This window comes from Rhea americana, unplaced genomic scaffold (assembly GCF_003343005.1).
Source record: "Rhea americana isolate MKP2758 unplaced genomic scaffold, rheAme1 scaffold_27, whole genome shotgun sequence".
NCBI lineage: Eukaryota > Metazoa > Chordata > Aves > Rheiformes > Rheidae > Rhea > Rhea americana.
The window spans coordinates 5,639,653-5,655,896 of record NW_028186390.1 but is presented as its reverse complement, the minus strand read 5'-3'; positions in this window follow the sequence as shown (position 1 = coordinate 5,655,896).

Genomic DNA, 16,244 nt, shown 5'->3' with positions numbered 1-16,244 from the left:
ACTTACTTTTATTATTATTATTATTATTTTTTATATATATCCCTCCCGGAGGGAACTTCCCATCCTTCACCTTGCTTGATAACAATGCGTGTTTCTTCACGTTGCTTCGCTTCGCTTTCTCGTGGGTCGGAGCAAAGTGCCCAGCACCGCGGGGGTTTCGCTGCTGTGGGCAAAACTGGGAGGCTTGACCTACTGGGGCTTTGATACAAATTTTGTCTTGCTGGCTCGGATCAAATATTTGGGCCCGGCGCTGTTTTGCTCTGAATTCCTGGCCACCCGTGGAAGGGATCCCGAATGGAGAGAGCACGTTCAGATTTATGGATGCATCTGTGCAGATTTGTCTAGATAACAGCGAATCTTTGCTCGGAAGGCGTTGCAGCCGCTGTGACAAAGAGACCGCTTAAAATTGCATTTCCATTTAAAGTAAGGCCAAAGCACTACTACCAGCCCAGCCATGTGAGGTAAATATAAAGCCCTGAGATAGGCAGCAGAGGAGGAGAGGGGAAAGGGAAAAAAAAAAAAAAAAATCTGGGTAGCAAGTAACTAAAATAGATGAAGTGGAACAGTTGGAAATCTCCACTTGAGTGACAAGGGAGAAAGGAGATCCAAAGTCAGCAGCAGATGACTTCAGTCCTGCATCCCATCCCTCTGCCCTCCCTTCTCCCCCTTCCCCCCCACCAGCACCGCGGCCCTTTTCCCAGCAAAAGAAAGCAAAACGCAGAACGTCTTTTCCAGATTGGGGGCTGGTGGCCTCACATGTTGACACAGCAATAATTTTTAATGAGAAATTTTTAGTATTTGTGTGGGAGAAGTTAGCGTTGTGTACACAGATGCCTCTCCGGCCACCGGGCTGCGGGCCGGGCTCCGGCCCCGGCTCCCTCCGGCCCGGCGCTCGGGGTCCCAAGGCAGATTCCTTTCAGGCGAAGGGAAACATTTAGGCTCGCTCACCTTTGAACCGCGTGCGATGGTGTTTACCTTGGCAAGACAAAGTGGCAGTTTTACAGATATTAAAAACAGTCCTGAGGGGAATCTGGAGGCCTTCCTATACTTTAATCACCCAATTTAGCCAGCCCGAGGAGTTGGCTGCAGGGAAAAAGTGTGGCAAAACTTTTTTTTTTTTTTTTTTTTCCCCCCTCTCTTAAGGGAGGATTTAACAGAAAACGGGCCAGCGCTATAACAAGAGCTGAGAAAAAGAACATGCATTTTATTTTTGATTGTCTTCCTCCCTCCCCCCCCGAAGAAGTGTGGGGGGGAAATAAGTGGGAATTCGCATATTAATCTACAGCACCTCCGCGCTCCATATGGTTTCTTTTTCGGCATTTCCTGCTGAGCCGCGCTCTACCTCAGCTAACCCCGGCTCCCCTCGCGCTCCCTGCAGGCTCCCCTGGCCCATTCGTCTTCTAATTTGATTTCTACCTGTCAGGAGAGAGCGGTGCAAATTTTTTTTTTTCTTTTTTCTTTTAAACCCTACATCTTGAAACAAGGCTTCACCTCCCTGCCATTATTCCCTCTGGTGTGCATGTTTTCTTTTTTTTCTTTTTTTAAATAGGGGGCGGGGGACAGGAGCAAGCAAGAGATTCAAAGGAGTCGTGAATGATGTCTGAAGTTATGCTGGGGTCGAGACCTTGCTTATTGATTTTCTAGCACAGCAGAACCACGTACAAAAGGAAGAGACCTCCTTGCCTCCCCCTGATCCAGCATGCTCCTCCAGCCTGTTTTTTAAAAAAATATATAATAATAAAATAATAAATAATAATAAAAAAATCTGGCTACAAGCAGACAGGCTTCAACCAGCCTGTCAGACGACTCTCTGCAGGAACACAATCCATGTTGATTTTACAGAGAAGGTTGTTATCCACATTTCACCACTGATTTATTGTTTTTTAACCAGCTCCTTATGCTGGAGCTTTTTTTTTTTTTTTTTTAGGCCCGTTTTTGCACTTTGCGAGGAGGGCGACGCGCCAGCGGTGCGCGGCCCCGACGGGGCGGCCCCGGTGCCGGGGAGGCTGGCCCGGGAGCCGCCCGCCAGCCCCTTTCGCTGACCACCTGCGACGTTTGCTTAATATTTGTCGGAATTTATGAAGGCCGTGGCTAATGCGGAATAACGCGGCCGCGCACGCGCCGCGCTCGGAGGCGGGAGCCGAGCCGCGGCCCGGGGCGCGGAGACTTCCTCGCAGGGCTTTTCGGCCGCTTAGAGTAAGATGGGCCCGTCGGAGACGAGTTTGATAAAGCCCCGCAGAATTAAGAGGGCCGAATAAGCCGCGTAGGCTCCATCTGCAGAATTCATTAGGCGAGCTTGATTGGCCTTTGTTAAACAAAGATGGGATAAAGTTTCATACTTTTTCTGTGGGAGTCGAGCTAAAGTTTCAGGCTGATGATTTAGTCAGGTGTAAGCATGAAGTTTCCAATTTAGAGAAATAAATCTGAAGTGATTTTATTATCCTCTGTTTTACCCTGACACCCTGCTTCACCCCGGCTCCCTGTCAGGAGTCGCGTGACGTGTTTATACAGGCCGCGCTGTAATCGCCTGGCGCGCACGCTAACGCGACGCACCAAGCGCCTCTTCCGCGCGGCGCCGGTTCGGTAGCTCCTACGTTTCATCATCTCCCCGTTCGTCCACAATCTAGTTTTCCTCTTTCTAAACTCTTTGCACTCTGCGCCGGGGAGAACATGCGCGCCGGCTGCAGCTGCTGAGCTGAGCAAGCCCCGAGAAGGAGCCTGCGCGCCGAAACGCGGCTTTTCGTTTCTCGTTCAGAGCTGCTGCTTTGTTTTGCTTTAATCCGCCCGTTTTTTTCGAAGAACATCCTTGGAAGAGATTAGCGATCCTTCGGCTGGAGTTGTTTTAACACAAGTGTTCGTCTAAGGACACCTGCAAGACTCTGCGAATATCAGCAATTAGTTAGAACTGACAAAACTTTAAATGTTTTAAAATGGGGGGAAAAAAATTTTTAGTTGTTAACTTCTGCTTCCAGGGCATATAGTCTATGAAAAATTAAGGTTAAAATTTTGACACAATTATTCTCAAGAAAGAAAAAAAAGATTAAATTGGTCCAAAATACTTATTTTCAGAAGTTCTTTAAAGAGAAAGCAAATGTGAAAGTACAGATAACAACTTTGGGGGCAAGAAAGCAAGCCACTCTGGCCAGGTTTTCAGATTCCTTTGTTTAAAAGTCTGTACAATTCAGTCCTTCGTTAGAACATAAGGACACAAAATGCGATAGGTCAAATTCATTTCTTCATTTCAGATATATCCTTGTTGACCCCAGAGAAGTTCCATCAGTGATGAATTTGTCCCGCTGGCTCAAAGATAAAAAGAGACGTTATTTTTGTTTAATATTTCAACAAGGGGAAGAGGTTAGCTAGGGAATTTGGTTTGCACAAGTTGTGTTTTTCCATGAAGTTTAACAAGAGCAGCCACCACCTAGCCAGCTCGCTTGTATATTTGTCTTTTTGGAGGCTGAGTGCTTTCTCTATAGACTCTCCCAAACTGTTGCAAGGCACTTTTCACCAGACGCAGCCCGCGATGGGCATTCACGGCAATGGTGTGTTCGCTGAATAGCTCTCGTTCGTGTGCCCATGGGTATGTAAAAGCGCCTGCTTTTGCTGGCAGAGATGTGTGCTGAGTCTGTCTAACACTATGCCCAGCATCTGAGGGCCGTCAGGTGCTCCCAGTGCTGTGCTTGACCTCGGTCTTGGAGAGAGCGTGCTTTTTCCTGGCAAGTCTCTCCTGCTGCCGAGCTCGTGTTCGCCTTGATGCAGCACTGGAGTGTTTCACTGGGTGCAGTGTCCTCAGTTTTCCCACGCCTCTCTCTTCCCATGCTTTAGCTGGGCTGACTTTAGGCTTTCAGCAGAACTCGTGGTGTGGCCAGACTGGTCACAGCAGCCTTCCCGCCCTGCTGTGAGCCACATAGCATGTGAAAAGTATGGACAGGCAAGGAGGGTTGGTTTCTCTTTGGGCTTGGGTTTTCTCTGATTCTGGGCTAGTGTGACAGCGTGGAGATGCTGTGTCACACTCCCTGGAGAGCGTGGTTTGTGTACCATGCTGCTTTGGCTGTTGCAGCTTGTACCTGTGGCTGGTGTGAGTTTCTGGTGCATCGTTGCTGGGCAGGTGCATGTGCACGAGAGTTGTCTCAGCCTTGTCCTGGCTCCACAGAAAACTCTGCCTCTTGCCTAGATCAGAGGTTGAAAGTTGTATTGGTTGCTATCCATCTGAGAGTTTAAGGAATCTGAGAACACTATGGTTTTAGGCAAGGCTTGATCCTTTATACTGCAAACAGTATTTAAACCTGTGAGCAACATTTTGATGGAGGAAGAGGAGAACTCTTTTGGCATTCTTCTCATCCTTATATCCCTGGGCACTTTCCAGAGCCACACTGCAACTGGGCAAACTGAGGCATGAAGTAACATGGTGTGGGGTTTGGCAAACTTCTGTTTATCTGAGGTAATTTAGCAGAGAATGTAGCTTTCTTAAAGAAGAAAATGCCTTAATAGAAATCTTTTCTGTTTAAAGATACTCACCCTTTTTAATTAAAACAAACTTAGTGATGTTTATTGCCCTGATTGCAGTCATTTCCTTACCCTTTATTTGCCTTTAATGTTAGTGTTAAGCCGTGAGATGGATTACTAACTTCAGATCAAGGATAAGCTGCCATGCTGTGTCTGCTGATAGTCAACTGGAGATTGACTTTTTTTTTTTTTTTTTTTTNTTTTTTTTTTTTTTTTTTTTTTCTCCGCTCCCCCCACCGAAAACTGAAATTGTCGTATTTTGAGATGCTAAACTGATGGTGGTTGGTCAGCACAATGGTGTAGTTTTATTTTCCCTCTCAGGAGCCTGCTGTTCCTATTGCTGGGTATAGCAATGCAGAGTCCATAGCTTCTTATGAAGCAGCTCTCTCCAGACTCTCAGCAGTGGAGCAACTGGGAGAAACTGGAGAAAAGTGTGAATACACTTTTGACTTCATAAGATTGTAGCTCTTGCTCTTGGCTGTTCTGCCTTTCCCTGTGATGAGTGCTGCAGTTCATCCTCCTGTCCCCATCCACTGCGGGAAGTTGAATCCAAGGTGAAGGTCATTGGGTATCAAGGACCCAGACATGAGGTTGAGATGTGTCCATGCCCTGTTCTTGGACACAGGGGCTGGGAACTATCCTTAGATCTTCAGTATAGATGTCTTACTGTCTGGACTCCATGTCACTCATCTCGGGACATAAGGCATCTGAGAGAGAGACAGCAAGAAAGACTGAAGAAAGTGGGTGCAGGGGACTGAATGAAAAGTTACAGGCTAAAATCTTGATGCAGCCACATGGCTGTGAGGAAGAGGATGCAGGCAGGAGATGGCAGCAGCTCCATGAGCATCCTGGTTGACCTAGTGAGGTTGCCCTTAGCAGCTCCTGCTGGTTCACTTCCTCCCAGGCTAGTCAGTAGCGCCTGTGCCAGCATGTCTTGCTGCCACTCATGTGGATGAGCGTCAGCCTCGGAGACCACACGTGAACTTCTTGTGAGGTACAGATGGTCCAGAGTCAAAGCGTGGCCACCCTGGCTCTAGGAGTGACTTGGGTTTCCAGTGCCCCTGAGAAGCAGGAAGTGAAGGAGACACGGATATCATGAGAAAAGAATCAATAGTTCCCCCTAGCCCTGACCAAATATTGATTTTTCTGTTCGGTCCGTATCGTTTTTCACCACCTCGTGGGCCCTCAGCGTGGAGGTTCCCTCTCGGTACACCACAAGGGGTGTTTTTTGGAGGGAGGTGGTGAGCAGGGGCTGGGCATCTCCCTGCTAGAGGCCTGGGCTTGGCCAGGCAGCGTGAGGGGAAGGATCGGACACCTGCAAACCTGCCCTGGGCTGGGAAAAGCTGCAGCATGGAGGGGGGGGGGGTTTCTCCCGAACGTTGCTGGCGAAGTCCCATTAGCCAATGTGGGCACCCAGTGCAAAGTTGCTGTGAGAGCATATATTGGAAGGGGTTTGCCGTCTTGTATTCCCTTTCACTACTCCCCTTGCAGTGCTGCGACTCTAATGTATGTTTAACATTTGATATGAAATCTGGGGAATGCAAAGGCTCTTCTTAGCTTTTGTATATTTTGGAGCACATGCTTAATTTTTAGATCCAATCATTAATAAATGCAGCAATCAAGAACCACAATTCAGTGTTCCCTGACAGTTCTGCTGCCATAAACTTTGCAGCAACACTGCTTCCAAACACTCGCAAATGATGAGGATTATTTTTTAACTTAAAATTGTATCTGCTACTGCTGGAAGTAAGACTGTTAATATATAAATAAAGGCTAATTCTGTCTGGGTTGTTTTTCTTCATGAGGTCACTATTCCCTTAGGAATTATAAGCAAAACAGCAGAATGCCTCACAAAAAATAATAAAAAAAAATAATCTCTCATGGCATGAAAAAGAAAGCTGTTTGGAATGTTTTTAAAGGATGTTCTCTAGCTTTCTTTGGTTGTAGTTTCTACCACATATACCATGTTTTTACTGGGATTGCTAACGATGGTGTTTTCCTCATTGTGCTATTGCTAGAAGTTATACTTGGTGGGAATTATGTGGCCAGTTTGTTTTCTGAAAATGTGTAACTGATTTATATCTTACAAATGATGCAAAACCACTTCGAATCCCCATTAAAACAATAATTTTCAAGAGTTCTGTGGTCTCTAGACAATATTGACTTGCTGTCTTCACAGTTCTTTGGCTTAATTGTAAGTTATGTTACCTGATGGGGGAATACTCCTTAAAACAGGAAGAAACTGCATGCGGATTTTTTTCAGGCCATTTTGGACAGTGTTTATCAGTCTTCATAAATCAAGACTATTTAGCCTTAAAAAAACAGATAGACAAACAACCTTCCAATAACTACCAAATGGTTGTGCAAACGTGAACCACCTGCTGAAAAATTATGCTGATCTTCAAAAGTTTATTTACGCTACAGTTTTTCTCATTGTACCTGTTTGTACGTCTGAGTGCTGCACATCAGGAAGGTGAAAGTTGTGTGACCTCCATCTCTAGAGGTTTTGGAGGCTCAGCTCATGACTGACCTGATCTACTCTTGGCAATAATCCTGCTATAAGTGTGAGATTAGGCTGGGCAATCTCCAGGTGTGTTTTCCAACAGACCCATCTGTGCTTCTACAGCCTGTTTTGCATCTTTGCAAGTGTTACATCTTCCATTGGATCATGGGCTACAGGCTGGACAGCAGTGATCTGAAGCAGCTACAGGCTTGCATGACATCTCAGTGGTGGTAGACCAGTTTCCTATGCGGAGGTGTGTGTGCTATGCACATACCAAACATGGATTTGAAATTGTGAACATGAGACAAAAACTTGCTTCACCCAAGAATGGGGGGAGCTGAATCATCTCCAGGCACCTACAGTGATTGCTGCTGTATTTCATGGGACCACAGATGAAAGTCTTAGTCCTGGCCCTAGTGTTTTTGTTGTTGGTCGTCTTGCATCATGCCCTTTTGCATGGGAACTGGCAGCCTAAGTAATGGTGAAGCCCTGACCTGTGCTCTCCTTGGGCACAGTGCTGATGACTGGATGATGCTGAGCTGTACCATGTCCTACGATGGGTCTGTATTACCTGCCTGGACTTGTAGCCTGGGGTAGATAGGGTCCATTTTTCAGTATAACCCTCAACATCATAAATTCACCTGTGCAGATGGGACCCAAAGGGGATATTAAAACAACGAAGAAAAAACAAAAAGGAAAAATGTACTTATAAGGCAATCTGAACCTTTGTGCAGCCTTCATTAGTTACAAGCAGGGTTACAGTTACTTTTAATAATTCAACTAACTGTAATAGTGAAAACTTTCAACTTTCAGTCGTTTAAATTGGAAAGGTCCTTAAAATATTTATTATTATTGTAAATCACACCATTTAAGGTCAAAGCAGAAGCATTTTTTGGATTCAAGTGGGATCCGAAGTTGTTTTCTTACCTGGCGGCTGAGTCCTGGTCGAAGGGTCTGTGTTTCTAATTTCACCATGCTATTTTGTTACTATGAGATGATGGGAACACCATTATGCTGTGCTATTTTCTATTTTTTTTAATTGGCTGTTCATACGCAGGCCTGGCTGGAGTCGAAAATCTCAGGGAAAAAGCCATTAACACCTGCATGTTTGACCTGCAGTTTATAAATCAGAACATATGTTTTCATATTTCTAACCAAAAAAAGCAAAAAATGTGTTAGTGGATATTTGCAGCAAACTCAGATGCACATTGTCTTTCCTATGTTAGCAGAGCAGACTGTCAAAAGGTATAAATCATTGCAATTATGTGGATTTTTGCCTGAGGTCTAGCCTTGATTGACATCTCTCCTAAATAAGATGTTTTTGGTGGTGTGGAACATGCACGCTTTCTAACCTGCTGTATTAAGGTTGTAAAATACCACTCTTACCCTGTTGTGTGTGTGTGCATATAGCTAAACTCCTCAACGGATTTCTCCATGTTATTTGTGTAAGGACTAGTATCTTAGATGGTTTACTTAGCTTGCTATTGTGGCGCTTAAGCACATACTTACATGGCATTGCAATCACTATTGAAATCAGTTGCACTGACTTCTGCACTCGCAGTTAGCTGAAATTTAGCTGAATAGGACCATTAACAAAGGCTGTGTGGAGCAGCTTGGTCTGATGCAACAGTGCAAGTGTGGTGGGAGAAACATGCTCCTCTCTTAATCCCAGAGCAAACTTGTCTGCACACTCCTCTGATCTGCCTCTCCTTTCCCTCATCCTGTTTTCCTCTTCTTGATGAGCACACCATGAGCAATATAATAGGTGGACAACTTCTTACACCCTTCTTGAGTGGCTGCTCTCACTTACACAGCGGGGGTAGGCTGAACGTGCTGGATGTGGCATGGAGGGGAAGCAGTAAGGTATCCAAAATATAGATCTTTGGTCCTTTAAATGTTTGCATTTTGCTTTACAAGATGGCACAGCGCAAATGTATTTGAAGAGCTGAGTTTAAAAAACCAAAGTATCTACTGCTCTAATGCAGAGGAGATCTGGTGAAGAGGGCTGGCTTTTTCAAGGTGATATCTAGGATTTCACTGACTTCCATGGAAGAAAGAGTCAGCCTAATCATAAATCCCATGCTGCAGACTTTCATCCGCAAGCAAACAGCGATTTGCATCATACCCAGACTTGTTTTGTATTTAGACTGTGCACTTTTAAACAGCTGAATTAATTCAGCCATGCTAAGTGGATCACCTTAGAAAAAAACTGTTAATGAAAGACCCCTCTACCCCCAAAAAAAAATCTACTTAGGAATATTATGCCTTTAAAAAGCTCATATGCTCCCATTCTGTCATCTATGAGACAAAGATATAGCCTTTTTTTTTGTGTGTGTGTGTGGGCAAGGATTTAAACAGGAAAAAAAAAAAGCATTTTTTTTCTTTCCTAGAGTAATGCCATTTAATTGGAAATAGTTTTAATAGTTACCTTACCCTTTAAGGCCAAAAGTTCTAACTTCAGTCAATGTACTTAGCCAAAAATCCCTGTAGAGATTCAGATTTCTTGCTTGAGCTGCCTGGAGTGGTGTGTTCAGGCCTTTACAGTGATTGTCAACTAGGAGAACATTAATAGAGTATTAGAAAAATGAAGTCCTGACCCCTCCTCCCTTCTGGCTGGTTGTTTCTACATGGTGGGAAGGAAAACATTTTCCCCGTCAGCCATTTACTGTGTAACAGGGGGAAACTGTCAGTTTGCTATGAGCAAACCCCTGCAAGATAAGTCAAAATGATTTACCCTGTAAATAAAGTGGGCTGTTTTCTTTAACTGGAAGAATTGCCCATGTGGCGAGACTTCCTATGGGAGGGGATGTGGTTGGCCCTTCGCATTTATCCACTGTGTTTGTCTTTTTTGAAAAAGCAACATTGGAAAGATTAACAAGTCTGTCACTGAAGGAACTGATATATCAAAGCTGCGGATACAAAGCAGACCATTCATTCCTTACGTTTCTGAAATCTCACTTCCAGTGCAAACTAGGTCTTCCCATTTAGGTGGAGATTAAAGGAGGGATTTCCCTATTTTCTCCCCTGCCCTCATCTTTTTTTTTTTTTTTTTTAATATGTACATTTCTATATACATACACACAATGCAAGTATTTATATGTGTATATATATATATATATATATATGTGCACATATAAACTCTGTATGTTATAATTAGACCCCTCCAAGACTGGCTGGTTGTTTGCAGTTTGGGGCAAAGGCAGTGTCTCTCTGTGGTCCAAGGAGGTGGTATTTGGCAGCAGAAATCTCTGTTCCCATAGACACCTCCTGAAATTTAGGATGAGAGAACAGAAGTACTGAGACACTCACCCTCATTTTTAAAGCTGGAATTTTGTGTGTGTATGTGGGGGGAGGGCATTTATTATTTTTTCTTATTTTTTTTTATCTAACCATGAGAGGGCTTGGGGATAAGGATGGGGGGAAGATAGGGTTACTGCTGTAGGAGGGGACTGGATGTCTTGAGATCCCTTCCAGCTGTGTGGCTGTGACTTCATGATCACTAAGGTTTCCTTCTGTGCAGAAAATCCTGTACTGAAATACACATGGATATAATATGTCCAGCAGGTACCAACTATGCAGGATTTATGATGAAGAGACTGTATATGCATAGATCATATCTATTAGCCCTTATACACAGGAGAGAAAAGAAACTCACTTTGTTCATTAGGCTGAGCAATATTATCAAATTCCTGATGTTATGTGTGGCAGTCCTAGGTAGCAGTCAGTGTTTGGCAGTTAGAAATGCTTTTTTTTAGTCATGTATTCGACTTTATCTAGGTATTTCAGCTTACCTGTGTGTGGTCACCTATACGTACACGTCCTTTTTTCTTAAAGTCTACTGCGTTGCTGCTCCCAAAGCCAGAGATGCTGTTTTAAATCCTAAAGTGCCTGAACAGCTGGTGTCCAGACAAGGATACTAGCATTGGAAAAAATACTATGCCGTATAAAACAGCCATTCATAGACATGCCATACACTTCCGAGCATATTTAGTGGAGAGACAAGAAGATGCATTTGGCATACTTTCCAGGGGTGTTACTTCCATAACACAGTAACTCCTAGGAAAAGCCCCTGTGCTGAACAGTGCTATCTCCCCCCAGATGTGCTCAACTCCATCTGGAAGCTGAGGGCTTCAAACAGCAAAACGGTGTTTTCCTGGGATTCCTTTTGCAGTTGTTTTGCAGAGCTTTAGCCACCTGCTGCTAACACCAGCAGTTTAGCTGAACTCTTGTTTATGCCTCAGGCAGGGGAATGCAGATATCCCAGGCCATAGGCATATTTCACTCCTGGCTATCGCTAGTGGAGGAGCGTGTTATCTGGAGGCATAGCCTGCTCTTGAGCCCTGTTCACCAGTGAAGTGCTGCTCTGGAGCACTGTGGCAGCAATGGTCCTCCCTGCTGCCAAGGATGGCATCTCCTCATCTGGTGATGTGCTGGCAGAGGTCTGAAGAGCACCTGTGGACTTTGATGGATATCAGATTTGTTATAAACTTCAGTGGTTTATACTGCTTAGTTATTTGGTGACTTCAGTTGTCAAATTCCTGCAGGAATTTTTTAATGCAGTGACTGGTACATTGTCTTTTAAATGCATTCACCTGCATGTTGTCTGATCTTGTAATGCATCGATGTCAGGATCAACATATAAAACTAAGCTGCACAGGTTAATTCATCAAAACACTTGCCAACACCATCTTACATGCTGCTGGCTTATTTGTTTATATACCAGGATCTTCATCTCTCCACTGTATTCAGGAGGAAATTAATTCATAAAACTGTCATGACTAAGGTTACTCACGGTGGTGGAGACAGGATAAGTCACTGCCCCCTATGCTCAGATGAGTTTTAACCTTGAGGCCTTCAATTTCTTCCTGGGATGATGAAAACATTGGGGCAAGCATCTTTTTTCTTGTACCTTCCAGGGGGGAAAAAAGAAAAAGCTCCAGAGGTGTTCAAATAAAAACAGTTTTATCAGTCCTACTTATCCTTTGTAACCAGGCTTAACCTTTTGTCTAGGTCCGATGAATGTGGAGAAGCCTTGAGTTGCACACCCTGGCCCTGTCTGGATTTCTGTCCCATCAGATAAAGTCTTGTCAAAACAGAAAACAAGAAGCAGGAGTAGAGACCTGAGGAAAAAACAGTAGCCTTGTATTTAGGGCACTTGTCTGAGCTGGTGGAAGTCAGGGTTGAAGTCACTGATCTAGAGCAGGGCTTTGAAGAAGACAGCTTCATACCTTGCTCTAAAGTGTCCTATATGGCAGATGTATGTCCTAGCTCCTATGATAGCGAGCTGTCCTCTCTCTGCACTTTGGAGGGGCAGCCTCCCATGTATTGCGGTAACATAATTCAAGATGGCCCAATGGACCAGGCTCTCCCGAGGGAAAGGTAGTGGAGAGCTCCAGGGGCATCCTGAGCCTCAGCCAGATTGACTCAGTCGTTGTGAGAATGTGGATGGTGGGAGCCTGGAGTTCTGTAAATGGCATCTGGCAGAAAGTTGGAGGATTACATCCTGTTACTGGGTGGCTAGCAGGTGCATGCTGCTTCTGAGGATGCTCAAGGGTCTGAAATGGCTGAGCAGAGGGCCTGGCATGCAGAGACAGAGCTAAGGCCTCTGAGAAATAGGGCTGAAGCCTGGACCCAGGCTTCCCATTTCTTAACTGCTCTGCAAAGAGGTGATTTCCATGACAAGTCATTCTGAACTGAGCTATTTTTTTTTTGTCCAGGAACAGTATTGCTGCTCACAGAATCCCTTTAGTGGAAGAGAGGGCTCAGCTGGGGCAGAGCTGAGTGAGACCTAGACTGTAGTCCTTATATTATCTGATTCAAAGTAGGAACTAGAACTGTAATACCACCAAGCTCACATAGCCCAAGGTTAAAATATAGCAGAAAAGAGGGAGAAAGAGGAGGAAAAAAGAGATTTTGGGTTCAGTCTGGCATGAAGCACAAGTCAATGCCATGTCAAACTGGACCTCTATTGTATCACAGTGCAAACTTCAGTGATACTCTCTTATATGACCTTGGGTTATATTCTTACCTGAATAAATACAGAGTGTTTCTCTTCTGAGCACCTGGGTTGCATTTTGTATAAAATATGTACCTTCTAGAGAAAACAGTAAATATGGCCATGAACTCCCAAGCTTGACTTTCTTCATCAAATACCCACCACTTCCCCAAGGTTTCTTAAAAAAAAAAAAAAAATCAAAAAACAAAAAAAAATAAAAAAACCCAGAAAATGTTGACGCTTCCTTCTACAAACAACAATAAAATACGATTGCCAGGTACAATTCCATCAAGTTTTACAACAATTGCTTTTGAGCTGTTAAGTATGCTGTGCTTTAGTCAAGGATCACTGCTTTTGTACACAAGCTTCATGTTTGGTGACATTGAACCTTTGCATGCAGATGCTGATTATTCAAAAAGAGGGGGAGGAAAGAAAACTCAGAGAAGCTATTTTACATTTGTGCTGTGGATTGTTCCCTTTAATCTGCAATGAGAACAAAGACTCACTCAGTTTTTATTACAATCCTCTTGGAGGTTGTTAGCTACAGTGTGAACCCCTTTGGGGTTAAAGTGTAGAAAAATTGGGAGATGCTTGTGGTTTTGACAGAAGTGGAAGATTCCAGTATGAGAGAGGTTGGTGCCTCTATCAGAGAGTAACAGGAGGCAGTGTTAAGTGAAAGATGTTAGCTCATTTACAATCACTTTAGTTCAATTTACTCGCTGAGGTCACAGTCCTGCGGAGTTCTGTGCAGTCTTTATGCTTTCATATGTGAATAGTTTCACTGAAGTCCTTAGCTTAATCAAGTCATTTTCTATCGAGAACGAGTCAGGGTGATGGAGGTGATGCTATTGTTAGCCAGATATATATATAATACATACCCTGCCTGCATTGTCCAGAGCAATGTCTTGAATCCCATGGTTTTCACTTGAAAGCAGTTTTGTTTTCTATCTTAGCTTTTCTGTTAGATCTTTTGAATTTCAAGTTCAGCATTTTGCCACCTGTGTGTGGGGGCAGGTTTCTGGGACTATTGACTAAGTCATGCAGTGAAGCCAACTGTGATTTCAGCCAAAACACGTACCTGAGTCAGGAAAGAGGGTGAAGAACTCTTTAATATCTAGGCATTGGTTTAAATCTTTGGGCGTTTTTAGGAATCAAAGAACAGAGTGAGAAATCAATCATTGCTGGATGCTATTTCTTCCTGAAGCTGAGTTCTGTGTTACTCAGCAAGGCAAGTTTGTACAAAGCATCACTGCACCTTTTCATGAGGTCTATCTGCATGGCAGGGATGGGAGAAGAGTCTCTGTGTATGTGGGACTGCTCTTCCTGGGCTGGGCTGTACTGGACCAACAGCCTTACTAATTCCTGCATCCCACTTCCCAACAGAGGTTGAGAGGAAAATGGGGCCACAGAATATCAGACATAGTTCAGAGAAAGGCTAATGATGGCTCAAGAACAATTGAAATTATTATGGTCACATCTAAATCCAAACTGGACATGAGAAAGTCTGTCTGTCCCATGATAAACGGGACATTCCAAACCAGGCTGGCAGCTGAGTACATAAGGATCAGCAAGCAAGCTCCTTCCACAGGGGGTCTTGACTGGATTTAAATGGTGGGATTTTGCTGAGCAGCAAGGCCAAGGAGTCTCTTCCAGTTCCCTGTTCCTATATTGGAACATTAATGAGCCAGTCCCATCTGCCTCCCATTGGCCATTTCAGTAAAGGTGACTGTAAAAATAGCCAGAGGAGTTGTGCTTTCCCTCCTCTCTAGCTAGTTGTAAGACTCATGCTGGTGAGAATTGGTGATTGCCTCTTCGTGACTTTGCCAGTTGCAAGGGGACACAGAATAAAAGATTTTTTTTTTTTCTCACCACAACTTAGTCTCCCTCAATAATAAGAAGTTTAAGATCCCCCCCCCACGTATCTTCCCTCTCTCAGAGAATGTAGATATTGTTAATTAGTTCCACATTTTAATGGTGCTGCTTAATGTACCATATTTCAGAAAAGAGTCACTGACAGTCAATGGTGGACCGTAGTTGATGAGTTGCTGAGTATTGCAAGAAGGGGTTAAAATAATCCAGATAAAATTCACCTCCTTTATAACCTTTGTTTCAAAATCTCCACAATCCAAAGATGTTTGCTTTTCTCCCTGAAGGTTAGGTTGTCCTAACAGGTGCTAATTTTCTGTTTTCTTATGGAGATCTGTCCATATGAGAAGCAACTGTGAGCAAACAGAAAAGCCAATTAGAGTGCGAGGGTGTTCTTCCCCTCCTTGATTCCATGTAGTCCCCAGCTATCTCCATCAGTCACATTAAGCCACTTATCCATTCAAGCCTTCTTGAGAATTGGTAGACTTGCGTCCTCTTTGGTGAAAAATCATCGTTCTAATGTCAAGGGAAAAATACTGTCATGGGCAAGTAGATGATCCATGCTAACTGGGGTTTGTCATCAGCTTTGGCAATCTGCGTAGCAGAGTTTGAGATTAATGGAGCTAAAGACTTTAAGCAAATATTGTTGGCATGTAGTTAAACTGTCAAGAGAGCAAGAAAAAGACTTGCTCGGCAGCTACTAAATAAAGATTTGTATTCACCAAACACAGTGAACCTTTTATTAGCAATTATTTGCAGCTCACTACTTTCCAAAAAGGAAACAACTTGGTGTAACTTATTGTCAAGAGTTTATTTGCAGTTAGGGGCTTTTTGTTTTTTAATTTCTATTTTGAGGGTTTGATTTGAGCAGGAATTAAACTCTGCCACCTTGACTTGTTTCAAAACACTCTGGGCCAAATCTTTCTGCACCATAAATAGATTCATTTCATTTCAAAAAGATGTTTGGCTTGGGCCAAATTTGTACAGATTGTTTAGCAACAAAAACAAAAACAAAAAAAAAATACCCCAAACCAAAAATAGCTCACTGAAATTCCCCAAATCCAAATAATGACTATTAATTATTACAATATGTTAACACAGGATCTAACATGGTTTTTCCACGCAATCAACTATCCAGGTTGAGAGATGTAATAAACCAGAACAGCGCATCAATTATAATATTTTATGATTATTTTATACTCCTGGCAAAATGCTTGTGCTGTTATCTCAAACCTTATTAAAGCTCAGCTGATTAAAGGTTGAAGTTTTTACATAAGTTATTGATGTTGCTTCTTTTATTCAAACATTTTCATAACAAACTAGCTAGGATAATATTTTTCTTGGCCAGAGTCTTAAGATGAGAGACAAATGTTG